The following is a 13,925-nucleotide window of genomic DNA, read 5'->3' as shown; positions in this document are numbered from 1 at the left end:
TGCAGCACCATTCACCACCACTCTCCAGGCCCAGTCATCCAACCAGTTTTTAATCCAGCAAAGGGTGCACCTGCCCAAGCCATGGACTGCCAGCTTTTCCAGGAGCATGTTGTGGAAGACTGTATCAAAAGCTTTGCTGAAGTCCAGAGAAACCACATCCACAGCCTTCCCCTCATCCACTAGGTGGGTCACCCAGTCAGAGAAGGAGATGAGATTGGTCAGGTAGGACCTTCCTTTCCTAAAGTTTTGTTGGCTGGTCCTGATCCCCTGGTTGTCTTCTACATGCTGCTTGATGGTACTCAGGGTGATCTGCTCCATAACCTTGCCAGGCACCAAGGTCAAGTTGACAGGTCTCTAGTTTCTTGGATCATCTTGTGGATGGGTGTCACACTGGCCAGCCTCCAACCATCTGAGACCTCCACAGTTAGCCAGGACTGGTGATAAATGATGGAGAATGGCTTAGCCAGTTCTTCTGCCAGTTCCCTCAGCACTCTAGGATAAATCCCCTCTGGACCCATAGACTTATTGGGATCCAAGGTCACTAACTATCTCTTCCTGGATTATAGGAGGATTTGTGCTGCCAAATGAAACAGACCAGTCCCATAGTTAAGACATTGTTGTAGCTCTTCTCCCTTCCAAGCAAAAAGATATCCATTAATTCAGTGAAAAGAATGTGAGGAAGGGGAAATGATTGAAGCTTCCTCCAGCTGTTTTGACCCAGATTGCTAGAATTTCATTTTATGAGCTGATTTTGAGTAAGCTGAATTGTATTAAAGATACATTACTGTTTGTTTGGCCTAATTTTATACAAAAAATACATAAAATAGCAACCTCAATTTCTGCTGTTAAAGTAATATTGAATCAGTATTTATAATCCTGAGCATGCATCAAAAGAAGCATGGCCAGTAGGTCAAGAGAGCTGATTCTGCTCTTTACTCTTGCGAGACTCCACTTGGAGTATTGTGTCCATTTCTGGAGACCACAACACAAGAAGAATAATGGAGGTGTTGGAATGAGTCCAGAGGAAGGCCATGAAGATGATCAGAGGGGCTGGAGCACCTCTCCTATGAAGAGAGGCTGAGAGAGTTGGGATCATTCAGCCTGGAGAAGAGAAGGTTCTGGGGAGACATTGGACCCTTCTTGGAGAGGCTCCAAGAAAGCTGGGAAGGAACTTTTTATGAGGTCATGTAGTGATAGGACAAAGGGTAATGGTTTTAAACTGGAAGAGAACAGATTTAGGTGGAACGTTAGGAAGAAATTCTTCACTATGACAGTGGTGAGACACTGGAACAGGTTTCCCCGGGAAGCTGTGACTGATCCTCCCTTAAGTGTCCAAGGCCACTTGAACACTTTGAGCAACTTGGTCTGGCAGTAGCTGTCCCTGCCCACGGCAGGAAGGTTGGAACTAGTTGCTCTGTTGCTGTTTAAGGTCCGTTCCAACCCAAACCGTTCTGCGTTTATGATTCTATAAAGTACTGCTGGATGCCACCAGAGGGAGCCAGTGCAATTACAAACTCGACATTCTAATTTAAAAACAAAACAAAGCAAAACAAAACAGAACAAAAAACAAAAAAAACACTCAAAACTTAACGGAAATATCATTAACTTGCAAAATAGCAGACAGCGTGGAAGAGAAATTATTGCTCTGAAGTACAGTGTTTGTGCCTTTTGAAGTAAAAATCTCCACATTCCAGTCACACATATGAGGAATATGGATATAAATAAAAAAAAAAACAAACTTGCTTTTATTTTTTCCCTCAGGAATAGATGCATTATTTTGCATTGCACTATGTTTTGATAACCCCTTATTTTAATTGTTTATTTTTCACCTTGGCAATGTCTTCCTTCACATTTTGCCCATGCCAATTCCTCAGCCTTTTTCTCATCTCTTTGAACTGACATCTCCAACCCAGTGATTGCAGATCACCATCCACCATCCTTATCAGTTGTGAGAAAGCTGTAAAATGTCCTGTATTCTCTGAACCTGACTCTAGCCATGAATCTGATATTTTTGGTCTTGTTTCTTTCTCTTTGATTTTATTAGAATCAAGAGTACTTTAGCAATTCTCAGGCAACATATTGCAAATACACAATAGTGCCAAGCTCTTACTTCAAGCAGCTGTGCTCTAAGCACATCACTCTCAACAGTTCCTCATTTGTGGTTTTGCTATTCAACCGACTTTAAATATTCATCTCTTGTTTCAAATTTAAAGTGCACTGTGATTAATTTCTGCATCATTTTTAAGTATCAGGCTTTTACAATTGAGCAAGATAGTTAACCATCCATCACATCTTTACCAGTCTCTGGTGAATGTGCACAGTTGCTTTTCTCTATCATGGATAACATTAGAAAGGGCAATTAATTTCTGCAAGGACTTTTTAATGTTTTATTTTATATCATCTTCCTTTTTCCATCTGCTAAATCTAAAAACCTATCCACTTCCCTTCTGTTGCTCGCCCACTCTCTGAAAATTGTGTCAGAAGCACAAGAAGCCAAATCCATGGATCTTCTCTGGTCATGGCTGAACACTACCTGCAGTTTCCTTTAGCCTTCAGGTCACTCATCCAATTTTTTTCTTAAAGAGACATAGTAAAAGAAAAAACAGGGGAGTGGAGGGAATAGTAAAAAGGAAAACAAAATGGTAAGGATTGCAGAGTGGAGAAACCACAAGTAACAGCAACAGGACAATGCATGGCAAGGCTAGAAACCAACTACTGAAATGAGAAATAAGCCTTAGTGGGTTCTGTTAGTCATCAAAAACCATTGGGTTTCTCAAGGTTTCCCCATACACATGTATTACAGCAATCATTGGAGTACATCCCTGAGTAAGGAAAAGAATAATATGATTCCCCTGCAACGTGGTCCTTGTATCCTAAGGAAAGGAGACGAGAGAAAACTATTACCCCATGATGCCACAGTTTCATCTAGAAAAGGGAGCTATTTCTCTGTTCTCCACACATAACAGAATGAAGTAGTAAACAGTGGTGACTGAAGAACCAGGAACACAGTGAAGCCAACAACACACCAAATTGCTAGAGATCTGGTACATCAGAGCTAATGCTTGGTTGTCAAAATAGATGACTTGTCAACTTTGTCTTCTGCTGAGGTTATTGTTAGCAGTTTTCTTTTTTTAACATTTAACATATTTTTTTTCAAAGCATATATCAAGGGCTGAAGATCTCTGATAGAACTCTTAGAGAAAGACTGCTAGCAGGCATCAAAGAGACATTCCAAGCTGTCACTTGTTATGCTTTTTACTTAATATCAAATGCTTTGAGAGACAAAAGGCACCTTGATGATGCACTTCGAAATTTCAACATATGCTCACAATGCTGTTTTCTCTCAGCCTTGGTATTTTCTAAACTCCGAATTTTTGCTGAAGATCAATAAGTTTTTCAGTGATGCATATGTTTGTCATGATGACACTTCTCAAAACATTCACAAGAGCAGCAAAACATACATAAGTTTCCCTTTATACTTCTATGGCACGTTCTGATAGTGTTTTCAAGGTGAGGTCAGTTTCCCTTGTGTTAACTAGTTTTTAGTAAAAACTAAACTGACTTATATTCATCTTTAGCTCAGCACTTGGGCTTTTTTTTAACCCTCTGTTTTTTCAATACTACAACACTGCAATCTGTCAAACCTAGAGGACAGCAAGCACAAACCAAGGGCTGGGCTGTTAATAAGTTCTGTTGTGGAAATTTTTTTCAAGTCTTCTGCAGGATCTTCTGTGCATTTCTAATTTCACAATTGAAGCAAGTGCAGAAATTTGGCTCTCCTAATAGCTCCTCCCTATGCTCATCTTTTGTTTCAATGTCCAGTTTCCCCATTGTAATTACTTGCCTTTCACTTGTCCATGATGTCAATGTGAACATTAAAATGCATGAAGGAAGTTTGTGATGATCAGCTTTCTAGGATACTTAAATTCATTGCACATTCCCTCATTCATAGTTTTTTTAAAACAAATGCCTTTAAATATCTTCCCATGCACTTTACAGTGTAATTCAATTATTTGAATGATGCCTCTGTCTCCTATCTCATGTTGGATACCTAACTTGAGTCTATGGTGCTTTTTCCTGTATTACTTTCTGTGGTTTTCTTATCCCATGTTCTTCCTCTCTCTACACTTCATTTTGCTTTATTAGGTTAATGATTCCCTGTTTTTGTTTTTGTTTTTGTTTTTGTTTACTCCTGGAACTGGTATGATGCCAGAGTAAGCTCTGATAGTTACAATAGTTATATTGTGGTTGTATATGAAAGTATATAATCTTTTTCACATTTTTCTCTAGACTTTTCCTTCTTAGGCACTACATGATTGGTCTATTTTGAAGTAAATTATTGAAAATTTCAAGTTTCTAAGAAATGCCATATTTCAGAACAAGTCAGACCAATGATGAAATGTTTGGATCCACTGCAGTCTTTCATCACAGTCAAGAAAGTTATGACTCTGCTTATAGTCATCTGGTGTGCATATTGTAGTATCCAGACCTGCATTACACAGGAACACTTACACTATTTGTTCAGGCTTTGAAGTGTCCTGATATGTGTTTAAGGCTTTGCTGCATGAACACTCTCTTAAGATTACTCCAACACACTACATCTCATACACCAAAAGAGGTGCATTCTGCATACCAACTTGATCAGTCTTTGTCCTTTAAATTAGCAAGTCCTGTCTTCTGATTTCTAAGCTGAACGTCTCCCAGTTTTTGCTATTCTTATGTTGAAACTACTAACTACAAGCAGCCAGTGTCCACTTTTCCTGGTTTGGATTTTCCATTTTTTATATCATATCTCTTCAGTACATTTGCTTGGCAAGCCCTTTTGAGGGGAAGAGTGACCAGAATGCAGATTCCCTCTGTAAAGGAGTTAATTTTTATTGGTCATATCCATTGGGTTTTAACCATGCTACAGAAATAGAAATGTCTGGATTCAACTATTCAACTTTTCTTTCAGAATGCTTTTTACAAAAACAGAAAATGCAGTTCTCCACGGGCACTTCTTGTGTATTTTGTTTCACAATGCTTAGGACATAAATTTTCAAGCCCTGAGATTCCTCCAACAAGTTTTTAAAAGGCCCCATTTATTAGACAATTCACGTGATGCAACATGGAGAGGAAGCTGCCCAGCTGTGTAGCTGCATTTAGTACTGTATAAACTATACCAGGCATGCTAATAAGGGAAAGCCCCTTAGGTCCCTCCTCCTACTAATCCAGTAGGCATTGACATACAATGTCACACTCTCCTTTACCTTGAAATTCTCCAGCTCTTCATCTGGAGATTGATCAGACACGGGATGTCTGATTAATCATTCCTTTAAGTGCTGCAAATTGATTTTTCTGATAACTTCTAAAACTTTGGTTTATCTTATCAAAATGCATTAGCACAGGAAGAAATCTCCAAGTCATACAGACCACACAACAAGTCCATTTCACTGGACAGAAATTGTGTAAGGCCAAAAACTATACAGAAAAGTCCTTTAACTTAATATGCCATTTGATAACTCATGCTGAAAAATTCATTAAACTGTGCTGTGAACTTCACAGGGTGAGGGTACAGACAAAAGTTAAATGGAAAATAGAACACAAAGAGCAGACAGAGTGTTGCATGTATATGAATGGGCAGCAATAAGAGCATACAAAACAGCTATGAAGAGTAATCAGAATGAAATGTATTAAATTTGCAGCAGCTTGTCTGTACGGGGCATCCTAAAGACCACATCAGTGAAGGGCTTCACTTCTTATCTAGGATTTCTGGTTTTACAATGATTTAGAAGCATTAATTTCTGCAGGTATACGCAGCTCTTTTTTTCCCCTCACTAAATATGAAGTTACAGTCATTCAGCTGAACTCATTTGTGCCAGTTCACGGTGCAGAAAGGAGATGAGGGCCTGACCTACTGCTCCCAAACCTTATCTGTTAGCAGGTGCTGGTTCTGAGTACTGTCCTCATTTCTTTCAGGTCACCCAGATTGTTGTGGCAACTACAGCTAGGAGGGAACTACTGGTGCAGGGAGCTGCCCTAACATCACGTCCTACACTTTGCACATTCCCCCTGCTGACACTTTCCAGACAACTACATAGTTATGTTTAGCTGCAGAAGAGGAAAAAACACTTCTGTAGCTTTTAAAAATTTTCTTCAGTTTGAACCCCTAGCATTTTTCTAATAGGGCTGTAGACCTCTGTATAACAAGTCTAAAGCATATGATAATTTATTTGCTTATCCTAGCTTCCTTCATAGACTCTGGTTTCAAAAACCCAGAAGATAACTTCAGATGTCCTGCAGAAGGCCCTGGTTCTTTGGAGGTGACATCTAGCAGCTGTGAGTACTCAGCTAATCTGAGGCAAATATTAAGTATTAATATATTTTGAGCTAACCAAAAGCTACCTCAAGAAAAGTAATTATAAAATAGCTTCCTATTAATATAAAATATGATAATCAATACAGTCATTTATGGGAAAAAGGAAGTTTGACATATTTAAGAGACATAATTTTCAGAATAGGGTTCAACAAGAATTTATAAGAGGTGCCCTGGTTGATCTAGTTCAAGACACTTACATTAGTAACATCATGACCAGCAAATCAAGAGAAGTGATTACTGTCCCCAGCCCATCTGCCATTTGTGAGGCTGCCTTTGGAGGACTGTGTACAGTCTGAGGCACTGCAGTAAAGGAGAGGTATCTACAAACTGCAAAGACTCCAGTGGAGGATCACCAAATAAGTAAGGAGCTGGAGCATTTGACAAATAAGGATACTCTGAGAAAGTTGGGTTTGTTCAGCCTGAAGAGGAGGCCACTGGATGTCTTCAGCTACCTAGTTGGAAATAGAGAAGATGGAGCCAAACTCTTTTTGGAGGTGCTCAACAAAATGGCAAGAGGCAACTGATCAAGTGGCAACATGCCAAACACCAGTAGATATAAGGAAAAAATGTTTCTTTACAGTGAGAGTGGACAACCTGTTGTGTCCAATTTTGTGGAATCTCCCATCCATTATGACATTCAAACACAGCTGGACAAGTTGCCAGCTGAGCTTCAGCTAAGCAAACTGAGGGGGAGGTAGCTTGCTTCCAGGTACAGTGATGCACTAAATCCCAGCCTTACTCCTACTTTGGATGATAAGGGGCCTCTTCTAGGTGGCAATTGCTCCAGGGAGCAGATCCTTAGTGACTGGTGAGTACAATGTCTGGTGCACTGATGGGGAAAGCACAGAACAAGGTGGTTGGACATATGGAAGAGCTGCATGCATATCCTGAGAAGGCAGATGCTTCACAGACCTTGGAACATGGATACTCATTCCTAATACCTGTTCTGCTTTGCACTTACATGTCTCTGTGACAGGAAATGCATTTGCTCTGTAACTGAATCATTGCAGCATTGTAATAGCCCATCCACAGTACTTCTGCTGTGCTGACTCATATTTCGATGGCCCTTCTTGGTCCTCTTCATAGACAGCTGTAGATGTAATCTTGGTTGGAGTACACAATGATGCCTTTGAAAATCTGGCTTTAGAAGCACACATAGACTTCACTGAGAAAATAGGTGGTAATTGTTTTCATCATAGCAGGACAGTTGGTTAACCCTTCTTTTGATCTATGTAAGAACTGCCATCACCAGCTCAGGTCATAAAAGGTATTTTCAGTAGAGATGCTTGCTCTCCCTGGCAAATGGGGAGGAGGTTGCACAGGAGAATCAGCCAGCATATTGATTGGCACCTGTAGTTCAGGGTTACCCCAGTTAGAAGAAGGTGTGTAAGATGGCTGATTCAGTCAGCAGTAGCTGTCCCAAAATTGGAGTGTGTGTGCAGAAGCAGAGCAGTGAGCTGAGGCATGACTAAGGACTCTCATTACTAAACTAGCTGCTTTCTGACAAAAACAATGTACTATTGGAAAGGGAGGGGGGTGGGAGATAAAACAAAAAGAAAATATAGTAACAGAACACCTTAAGTTGCAAACTTTGTGTCACTTGATCCTTGCAGAGGATACCTGGGAAATGAAAAGGTTGTCCTGGCTGTCAGTAGTCCTGCTCTTCTTCTTGCAGAGTTCTTCCATTCAAGCAGAGTAGCTATCATGGTTAAGTTCCTCTTGGGGTTTCTCTAAAAGAGACTTGCAGAACAGGTATTACTGCTCTGCTTTAGAATCACCATTGCAAGTTCCTCATAATATTTCAAGATGCCCCCTCCTTGGACTTCAGTGGCTCTTAGGCCACTTGCTGTTCTTCTAGACTTTCCTCAGACGAAAAGAGGGTTGCTCTGGTCCCCCACAACATTCTTTCCTCAATTTCTTTCCCCCTGGATAAGGAATTGTCTGTACCACATCCAAAGTTAGTCAATGGCTCAATGCACAAATGGAAACCACTAACAAGTGGTTACCCCTCAGTGGTCTGTACTGGGACCAAGGCTTATACCTTCAGATGACAACAAGCTGAGTGGTGCAGATGCTAAAGGGAAAGGATGCCACCCAGAAGGACCTTGACAAGCTTCAGGAGTGGGCCCATATGAACCTTTTTAAGTTCAACAAGGTGAAGGACAAGGTCCTGCACCTGGATCAGGACAATACCCAGAATAAGTACAGTCTGCTGGATGAAGTGATTGAAAGCAGCCCTGCAGAGAAAGACCAGCACGACCAGCAGGTTGAGGGAGGTGATTCTGCCCCTCTGTTGTGCTCTGGCAACAGTTTACCTGGAGTATTGCATCCAGCTCTGGGGACCCCAGTACAAGAAAGACATGGAACTGTTGGAATGAGTCCTGAGATCATTAAAATGGTCAGAGAGATGGAACACCTCTGCTAAAAGAAGGCCTGAGAGAGCTGGGGTTATGTGGCATAGAGAAGGCTCTGGGGCCTTTACCAAGGCCTATAGTGACAGAACAAAGGCCAACAGTTATAAAATAATAGAGGGTAGGTTTAGACTGGATATAAAGAAGACATTTTTTGCAGCCAGGGTTGTGAGACACTGGAACAGGTTGCCCAGAGAAGTTGTGGATGCCCCTTACCTGGAAATGTTAAAAGCAAGGTTGAAGAGTGGGTTGAGCAATGGGATCCAATGGAAGATGTTCCTTCCCATGGCAGGGTGGGTGGACTAGATGATCTTCCAAAACTATTCTATGATTCCATGAGCCAAAGCCTTGGATTTGGCTCTGCACAGTTAACCTGTACCTTTGTTGAAGAACCTACAGAACTCCCATATAGATCCAGTTCTGTAATCCTGGGCAAAGTCTAGACCACAAAAAAATGTCTGCACAACTTATGAGCCTGGCCTTGGTACTTTTGGGAAGTGCTTAGCAATGGCAAAAATTTGCAAGAGATATTATGGAGATGGCACAAGTCCTCTTCTAAGGAAAGCCAGCCTGAGGACTGGTCTGTGCAGGAGTCTGAGGAAAACCAGCTCTGTGGCAGGGAGCAGCTGCTAAGCAATGTCAGACTGCAGGAAATCAGTCACAAGTGATCACATCTCATCTCCCTTACCATGGGGATCAAGGAACAGAAGGAATTGGTACAAAAGGTCTAGAACAGCTAAGCAAGAGTAGTCTTGCAAAATGCAAAGAGGGAATGTTTGATCTACCAGGAAGCCTCCCAGTTTAAATTTAATTATCAGCATCTTTCAATTAAAGTTTCAACCTGCACAGCAAGTTTTCACCAGCCTAGCAACACATTTTGATTCTGCTCTAGGTGATTCAAAACCTATCACTCGATCACAGCCCTACCAGTTCACCTCAATACCTTTAAATTAGTGAAATTATTACAAGACTTTAGTTCGTATTTTTTCATTTGTCAGGATAAAATTTGTGAAACACATTTGTATTAAAAAGAAACACATTTGTATTAAAATACTAAAACGAGTAGGCCAGTTTTTAGAAATGCTTAATTTACAGCTCACTTAATTTATATGCTTAATTTACAGTCCACATGTAGATTGCTTTTTGTTCTTTAGCTGTGCTTGTTGGAAAAGGCAAAGCTGGGGTCCTCTTGTCCAAAGAAACACTGGCAATAGCAGAGACCATCAATGGAGAACAGCAGTTGTTCCAGTGGCTGGTTTATTATATGGCATTAACTCTTCATCTATCAAGCTAGCAAATTAAATATAGTTTCCTGTCTAATGCCACAGGGATGCAAACTTACAACTATGTTACTGCTGACCGAGTCAGTATCGAGCCACATGGTCAGTGTGTGTCCTTCTGCCTTTTACTCTCAAATCTCAAAGTAACTGGTTTCCATTTCTCTCGTTCCTTTTTTAGGTAGGCAAGAAGCAGGTGCTCGAGGCCCCTTCACCCCAAGGACTGCTGACTCCAGGGCTTCTCAGGTTCCCGTAAAAAGAAACCGTCTGCGTGAACTGGATGTAAAAATACAAACGCAAAGCCATCCGAGCCTCTTTGCTCCGAGCCGCCTGCAGTTTCAAGCGCTGCAGTTCTCACGCAGGTCCACATAGCGCTCCGTTGCGATGCTGGAGGGAAAACAAAAGCTATGGGTGGCGGCCACACCACCACCCCCTCCTCCTTCCCCTCCCCACGCCATCACCCCAAACAAACACCAGCCACGTGGGAGCCCTTCTCCGCTCTCTCCCCACCGCTTCCCCGCGCCGGACCGACCCCAGAACGTCGGCACAGCCCCCTCTTTTCACCGGGGTGTGCAGCGAAACACGCAACCCCTCGGGCTGCCGCCATTGTACCACCAAAGCTCTCCCACCCTGCCGCAGCGCCCCCGAAGCCACGGGAGGGAAGGAGCCAACTCGGGGCTGCAGCGCGGGCAAACCCCACCGCCGCCATGTCTGCCGCCATACCGGGGTCCTCCCCTCCCGCCGCTCCTCGTTAGTATAGTGGTGAGTATCCCCGCCTGTCACGCGGGAGACCGGGGTTCGATTCCCCGACGGGGAGGGACGCCTTTTGCCGCGCTTTTTGTTCACCCCTTCCTATCACACCTCCCCCCCTCAGCCGTTGAACGCTCAAGCGGCAAAAAACGCTGGGACTCAAGGGCGGGGCGCGCCTGCACCAAGGATGGAAAATTTTATGCGGTCTCCCCGTCGGGGAATCGAACCCCGGTCTCCCGCGTGACAGGCGGGGATACTTACCACTATACTAACGAGGAGGTACCTGGTTACTGTTCCCCGCTGTACGCCTCATATACATAAAACACACATAACCCACATACACGCCGCCCCCACAACCCCGTTTCTCCTCTCCCCCTCGAGCAGGCAATGGCCACGGAAAGGTTTCGCCAGAAGAGCGGGAGGGGCGGCCTGCCGGAGCGGGACCCACGAGCTTGATTACACGGCAGGTGGGTTGGGCAGCACCGGGGGAGCGGGAAGGAACCTCACTGGTAGGGGCCGGTAGTGGGGGTGTGTGTGGGTTGGGGCACTTAACGTACTTACGTGAGAAGGCGGAAAACGAAGCAGTAGAGGCGGAAAAGGGATGTCACGGGGGCGGTGAGGCTGCCATAACGCGTGAGAAGGGACCCCGCCGGCCCCAAAGCCTCCCACCGCACCCCCGGATCTCCCCCTCTGGGGGAGGAGAGAGGCCTATGGTGCGTCAGTTGTAACACTCGGTGTAACGGGACTCAGCAGGACCTCGTGGCGCAACGGTAGCGCGTCTGACTCCAGATCAGAAGGCTGCGTGTTCGAATCACGTCGGGGTCAACTGTTTTCGTTTTCTTCGCCTTGTTTCGTCATCCGCCCGTTACGGGTTATTTCCCGGAGGAAGCGGATGACCTGAAATGCTGTGGTTTTTTACCTATAAAACTGAGGATGTCCTCGCTTTAGCCTGAGAGGGAAAGCAGAACTATGAAATGCAGGCTGTCTGAACAATGTCACCGGCGAGGCACTCCGGGGAGTGAAAGACAAGACGCGCGTGTTTGAAAAGCGCCTGAGTTTGAATTTTCAGCAGCAGCGGTCTGAGGGGAAGCGCTGGGACGAAAGAATGAAAGGGGAACTCAGCTTTCCTTCCTCGCCCTCGGCACCGCAGCTTCGCCCAGCGCAGGGGTGGAGGAGGCCGGGGCACTCGGAGGTGCCCCGGGTTCCTCTGCTGGAAACGAGGGTGTGCGCAGCGAGAGGGGAGTCGTGACGCAGGGTGACTGCTCCATAAAGACCCCGTTGGATACAATGGACGTGCCTTTGTTTCTGGTGTCTTGTGTATGCGGGACTTTATGCAATATTGGGCTTAAACACAAAAGGCAGAAACGTGTCAAAGATCGACAGGAAGTTTTATAAAGACAACCTATCGTGTAAAAATTACAAGGAAAAGTCAGAAAGTTGTATAGAAAGAGTTGCTTTAAATTTTAAAAGGGACAGATGCCCAAGATACACCAAGTGGTTTGGAGGAGCCAAGAGCTCCGGCAGATGCTGTGTGAAGAACCCTGAGGATGAACAAAACCCTGACAGGGAGGGAGAGAAGAGCTGGAGGCCAGGGGACAAACTTCAGGGGGTGATGGGTTTAGGCTGCGGAATAGAAAAATGTTCTCAAGAGTAGCCATCACCACACACTAAGGTGCCAGTGATAGAAAAACACAGAAGGCAACTTTATTTTGCTCTAGGTATGAGATAGTGACTCCTAGAATTAATAGTGATTTGGATGGACTGGAAAGTTTGATACTTAATGAAATTTAATTAGGAGAGAAAAAAAACAGTTTGTCAAGGATCTCAATTTGAGGGTCAGTGAGAAACATGCCAGAGTTAACATTCTAAGTTTGTAAGAATTTAGAGTTGAACCATGGCAGAAAATTAAGACAATAAATCTAAAAATTTATACTCAGCAAATACATCAAAATATGTGAGGGTTCTTAAGATAAATCCTTTGGGGTTTAAAGACTAATATTTGTTTCACATATCCTTAAAACCTTCAAAACACAGAAATTCTACATCTATCTTGCTCATGCATCTTGCTCTATTCCAGTGCCTTGCTTTTATGAAGCAACTCTGTGAAGTTTAACCCTGATGTCTCTTTTGCCGTAACTTAAATCCAGCCCTCGTGCTGTTGCACTGGAGAACAGTTTATTCCCTTCCTTTTTATAGCTACGTCTTACATATTTGAAATTCGTTATGCCTCTCCATAGCTGTTCTAGAGTAATGCACCCTGTTTGCTGGGCCTCTGATTATTTGTATCACTTGCCTCTGGAGTCTTTCCAAATGAGTTGCATTTTTAAGTGCCCAGAACTGGTTGCAGTATTAGCTGACTCAGATTTTACCAGATCTGAATAGAAGAGGAGGACTGTCTCCTGTGCTGTGCTGGCTGCACTGCCTTTTATGTGGTTTGCCTTTTTTTTTTTTTTTTCTTTTTCTTTTCTTTTTTCTTTTTCTTCTTTTTAATGCATAATCCATTAGATAGATCCTTTTATTTTATTGGATGCATAATCTCTTAGATGCTTCCCTGGTCCCACAACGTACCTTGTGTCTCTGCTTTACCACCTGTCAGAGAGCTGCATGTAAGAAGTGGTGGTAATCTGCATTCCTGTACTGCTGCCAAAGCAGGTGCACTGCTCAAAGCACTCTGGATTGTTGCCAGACAGTATCTCTGGTTTGCAGTAGGAGGTCCATCTAATGTCAATATGGAAGATCTGTTAATAGAAGTTGAAGTTTTCAGTGTGGTTTCACACTGTACCTAACATAACGCAAGTGCAGAGTGTCAGGACTTGGTCTGTTTTGCTTTGCCCTGTCCATCACTGCCCGTGCATTTCCCCTGTTGCACTTGGCTCACATCTTGCCATTGTGCAGCAGCAGCTGCTGGCTCAGCATGCGGATCTGGCAACACAACAGCTAGATCCAACACAAGGAAAGCATGCCAGGCCTGGGATAGGATAGGGAGAAGGATTATCCCTTTCAACAACAGTCACGAATGATTTGGTTGATTTTTTTTTTTGTCAGGTCTTCTTTGGAAGGAAGGCCTACTGTCCCCAGATCAAAACATTCAGTGATGTTTCAAAATTAAATGAAATAATTAAATGCGCC

General features: G+C 43.4%; 1 long non-coding RNA gene and 3 other non-coding genes across 4 annotated transcripts; 2 read left to right on the top strand and 2 right to left on the bottom strand.

Moving 5' to 3' along the window:
* Window positions 1–10,009: 10,009 nt before the first annotated feature.
* On the bottom strand, window positions 10,010–10,889 carry LOC139805648 (uncharacterized). The gene is made up of 2 exons (XR_011729945.1): window positions 10,770–10,889; window positions 10,010–10,433 (listed from the first exon to the last, which is right to left on the bottom strand). It is a non-coding gene; the product is annotated as an uncharacterized lncRNA (long non-coding RNA).
* TRNAD-GUC (transfer RNA aspartic acid (anticodon GUC)) lies at window positions 10,792–10,863 on the top strand. Its single transcript has one exon. It is a non-coding gene; the product is annotated as a tRNA-Asp (tRNA).
* Window positions 10,890–11,002: 113 nt separating the features above from the next.
* Window positions 11,003–11,074, bottom strand: TRNAD-GUC (transfer RNA aspartic acid (anticodon GUC)). Its single transcript has one exon. It is a non-coding gene; the product is annotated as a tRNA-Asp (tRNA).
* A 475-nt stretch (window positions 11,075–11,549) lies between these two features.
* On the top strand, window positions 11,550–11,621 carry TRNAW-CCA (transfer RNA tryptophan (anticodon CCA)). The gene has a single exon. It is a non-coding gene; the product is annotated as a tRNA-Trp (tRNA).
* Window positions 11,622–13,925: the final 2,304 nt, after the last annotated feature.

This window comes from Heliangelus exortis, chromosome 1, assembly GCF_036169615.1.
Source record: "Heliangelus exortis chromosome 1, bHelExo1.hap1, whole genome shotgun sequence".
Classification (NCBI taxonomy): Eukaryota; Metazoa; Chordata; class Aves; order Apodiformes; family Trochilidae; genus Heliangelus; species Heliangelus exortis.
Note: the sequence above shows the minus strand (reverse complement) of the source record. Positions and strands in the feature narration are given on the sequence as shown.